Source organism: Tarenaya hassleriana, unplaced genomic scaffold (assembly GCF_000463585.1).
Source record: "Tarenaya hassleriana unplaced genomic scaffold, ASM46358v1 Cleome20, whole genome shotgun sequence".
In the NCBI taxonomy this organism is placed as follows: domain Eukaryota; kingdom Viridiplantae; phylum Streptophyta; class Magnoliopsida; order Brassicales; family Cleomaceae; genus Tarenaya; species Tarenaya hassleriana.
Window position 1 is genome coordinate 725,943 of NW_010965373.1, and position 4,942 is coordinate 730,884.

Genomic DNA, 4,942 nt, shown 5'->3' on the forward strand with positions numbered 1-4,942 from the left:
AATACCCGTGAATCCGGATCCAAATCCGGATAATAGAATTTTTAAAACCGGATACCCGCGGGTACCCGCGTATTATGATTATAAATAATTATATCTTATATTTATATAATATTTTTATAAAATACAATTATTTTAGATGAAATAATTTCATATTTTTTTAATATTAATTCAAAAAATTTAAATTTATTATTATTTGTCTCTTATTATCTCTTTTGTCTTATATATTTTATCATAATTCAACAATTTTTATAAATATATCTTCATGTTTTAAAAATTTTATATATGAATATTGTTGTTTTTCTTAAATAAATCCGGATCCGGATATCCGCAAGTACCCGACTATTATTCCGGATACCCGTACCCCGGATACTCGTAAATACCAAATTCCGGATACAAATCTTATAGTTAAATACCCGAGTCTCCTGGATCCGAATCCAAATCTCTCAATTTTCCCGGATATCCGACCCGTGCCCACCCCTAGTTGCATGGCCAAACAATGGCAGGATTTTGTCTTTGTAAAAGCCTCTGAAGACGAACAAGGTATCTATCTCTTCTTAATGGACCGACGAAAAAAAAAGTTAATCAAAATGGTTAAGACGAGTGGATTAAAAACAATAATATAAAATATTGATCGGTCGACAATAAATGGAAAGTTGACTAATGGTAATTAACAAGCCAACGATATTAATTAATTAAGTCGTCATTCATAAGGGCATATTAGGAATTTAGTATCAATGAAGATAAGTAATTAATTTAATAGGAAAAAAAAGGGATCCAGGATCGGGAGGATTGAACCCGACGTGAATCGAACACGCAACCTTCTGATCTGGAGTCAGACGCGCTACCATTGCGCCACGGATCCTAGGTGATATCCATCCTAAAATATTTTAATTATATATGCGTTTGATTTATAACGTTCGAGAGCAGAAGTGATTGACTATGAACAAAACGAGACAACATAATAATAGGGCACATGATCACAACTTGTCGTGTTTCTCTCGATGTCGGCGGCGAGGAAAGAGAAAGGGGAACTATTTGCTTATTGATCCGAGCAATGGCACCATCGAAGAAGATGACAGAAGTGCCATAAGATGCTTCGAGAGCGTATTCTCTCGCTAATTTCGAGTGGATTTTGCAATCCCGCCAGCGAATTGCTCCCTACCATCTCGCTCTTTTACAAAGAAACGCACACTAGAATGGCAGAATGAACATGGGAATTCCCCAAATTCTAGGGTTTGAGAGCGTAGGCTTTGATTTTGGAGGTCGGAAGTGGGCGACGTTTGAACGAACGCGGACGATAGAGGGGGAAGGAGAACATGGAGGCCACGTCAAATGATCCGAGCTTCTTTTATTTGGGTTTGGGTCATTTTGGGTATGGGCCCACGATTAACTTTTCTAATATTTTTATAAAACACCAAACAAAACCCAATTAAAAACAAATTTCTATATAATTACACAAAATCCATTAAAATAAATACTTAATTTTTTTTTCTATTATCAGTTAAAATAATAGTTTTAACGAAAAGTCCTAAAAAATATATAGAATCTTATAAGAACTTTTTGAAAACTACATTTCAAATAAAAATGGCGTATATATTTTTACACCTTTTAATTTTAACGGAAATTAAAAAAATCATATATTTTTTGAAAATTTTAAAGGCAGTGTCCAACGTCTATTTTGCTTTTAACTTAGAAAAGGCAAATCTTGTAACTTTTAAATCTATCAAATATCAATGATTATTGTGGGGCGTTTTATGTATAATGCAGTAAATGATGAATGCATGCATGCGATCGGTGTTTGGTTGGTTGGTTGGTTGGTGGCAACTGTCTTTGAGACATATGCGCAAAATATGTTACATGTCCTTCGATTCAGTGTTTGCATATCATTTATTGAATTTATTTATTTACAATACATTCAAATACTTTCAATGCATTATTGAATAGATGAAACGACTTTTTTTTTTACAAACTTACAGGAAAAAAGAATCAATTGGATATGGTGAAATAAATACAGTATTTGTATGACCATATGAGATAATTTAATATTTATTATATATATATATATATATCAACAAAAAATATTTATTTATATATTAAATGATAAAATTGATATTTTAATTTATATAATATGGAAAAGCACAAATAAAAAATGCGCCTGTGTTTCGCATGTTGCGTTTTATTGGTACAATGCCGTGAGAAAATACATGTACGAAAAATAAACAAAATTTCCGAATGTTCTGTGATACACGGATAATTATATATTATATACAAAATAGCACATACTGCGGGGAAATGTTAGAGATGTATTTAGTACAATACTAGTTCTCATTTATACTTATATACATCAAATTCAGTAGTATATTAATGATATACAAGCTTGGTTCATATATGCTATACACATTATATATATATATATATATGCATATTACATAACTATTTGGGTAAAGACCATATATGGTGGATATGGATGGGGTTATAGGGGAGTGGAGGAGTTTATTTAAAAATAAAATGGAATAATTTTGGACCAGCCAGCATGACACAGGCTCTTATCAAGATTGTCCTTCTTCAAATTGTTCAGATCTCTATATCTCTGCCCTTTCGGATTTGAATCTTAGATCTAACTTTTGGTCCCCCCACTCCCCCTTTTCCCTTTACCCTTGAACATCATTCATCACACTCTTCCAAATTTGTACGTCGTATAGTTCATATTCAAATTCCGTATACTTTTTTTTTTATATACAAAACTACGAATTTTAAAATTATTTTATACAAATTCTACAGTTTAAGCATTTGTGTGTGTGTGTGTGTATTTGTGTGAGATAGAGAATAAATAATACATTAAATTTTATATTTAGTTTGTTGGGTTTTAATAAGATAATAAGAACCCTAGTTTTGTTTAGCAAAAAATTAAGAATTCTAAAATTTGAAGATTTGCCATCAATAGTTCCCAAAGACCTAACGTTTAAATTTTAGAAGCTTTATGGAACACATGTGAATGATTATTTTGACTTTGGCCAACTTAGCTGGGCTACAAATTAATATTATAATTGAAGTAAATAATTTCCGTATCATGTTTTTAATTAGGGGTGGCCAATTCGGGTTTCGGTTCGGGTTCGGTTCGGTTATATTCGGGTTCGGTTATTTCGGTTATAGAAAAACTATAACCATTCGGTTTTTATATAAATTTCGGTTCGGTTCGGTTCGGTTATTTTTCGGTTCGGGTTCGGTTCGGTTTTGGTAAAAAGTTCAATTTTTCAAAGAAAATTGTCGGTTATTCGCTCGGTTTTTTCGGTTATTTTTTATTCGGTTCGGTTCGGTTTCGGTTTCGGTTCTTCGGGTTTAAGGAAATCATAACCGTTCGGTTTTGATGTCGGGTTCGGTTCGGGTACGGTTATGTCTTATTCGGTTCGGTTCGGTTCGGTTATTCGGTTAATAACCGAAATGGCCACCCCTATTTTTAATGTTTAATTTTTTTTCCCACAAAGAAATAGCATATCATATCCTACACACTCGTGTATCTTATTCTCAAATACTTATAGCTTATATACTCAACCATTAAATACTATTTTAAAACAGATCGCAATATCATAGACTTGTGTTTATCAATTAAATATTAGTTTGAACAAGATTCCTCTTTGCTTATATATTTTTATTGTTTTTCGGAATTTGTTTCCGGACCATCTATTATTTTATTTTTAATGGCTTGTTTTGTGGAAAAAGATTTCAGTTCCAAATGTTAGAAAATATAATTGTTGTTTTAATTTTTTTTTACAGTTTTTAATAAAATTTTTAAAAATTCATATATACCCTTATTAAAATCATATTCACATTAATACTCTATTGAAGTTTGACATTTTTAATTTTGAGGATAAAATTAGAAAATGACATTTATTTATAAACAAAAATAATCTCTAAAACCACAAATATTTTACGGAGGGAGTACAAAATTAAGAACAAACTAACACAGGAAATAGAGACTAACGTTAACAAAGAGATTAACGGCAACTAACAGTCGCATGATTCGAAATTCAAATATTCCCTCTATGGGTTACAAGAAAAACTCGTAATGGAATGAATCCGTGTATGAATTTACCCAAAAAAATTTAATTAAATATTAAAATAATGTCTTTGCCATGTGGTATCCAGACAGGCTTCAAGAATACCAAAAGACACAAAATAAATGTAATAAATAAAAAGGAAACTGATTTTGGGGTAAACGTGCAATACGGTCTTTGTTCTAGTAATCATTTTTATATTTCAAAATGTCTAAATCTATTATTAAAAATGACTGTTGGAATCTCTTTTCAAAATTTGAACTCCCAAGCGTTAGATCATGCATGTATATTTGTCATTTTTTATAATTTAATTTTAGATTAATACCTTAGACTGTTGTAAAAGTGTTAATTAAATCCTCATATATTATTATAATATGATTATTTGAGAATTAAGAAATTGATATACTAAAAGGAAAGTGTTTTCATAAATGTTTGTCTAGGCCGAGAAGCAGGGGATTGGAGCCTCCTCATTAATTATAATTAGATTATTGCGAGCTGAAGTGACAGAAATGCCACTGGTGAAGGCTGTGGTCCAGACGGAGAAAGTGCGGGCATATGTGGTAAATAAGACGAGTTCTCAGGGCCAAATAAGGGAACAAGTTAATGACCCAAATCTCACGGGGGATTAAGCAAATCTATGCGGAGATTCAAAAATTAATCACTAATTAATTAACATAATTCCCCAAATTAAACTGTCTTCTTCGTCTTTCTTCCCCACATTTCGTGGTCAACCAGTCAATGGGGGCTCTGTACATAAAATTTTATTTTAATGGCGATTTATTCGTAAAGTTGTTTTTTTTTAAAAAAAAAAATGGGTCTTTTCTTAATGTATTTTTAAACCCCACATCATCCCGCTCTCCCTCACAGTCGCAGACAGTCTCTTTCCC

General features: G+C 31.6%; 1 non-coding gene across 1 annotated transcript; it reads right to left on the minus strand.

Annotated features, from left to right (window-relative positions):
• Window positions 1-790: 790 nt before the first annotated feature.
• On the minus strand, window positions 791-862 carry TRNAW-CCA. Its single transcript has one exon. It is a non-coding gene; the product is annotated as a tRNA-Trp (tRNA).
• Between the last annotated feature and the right edge of the window lie 4,080 nt (window positions 863-4,942).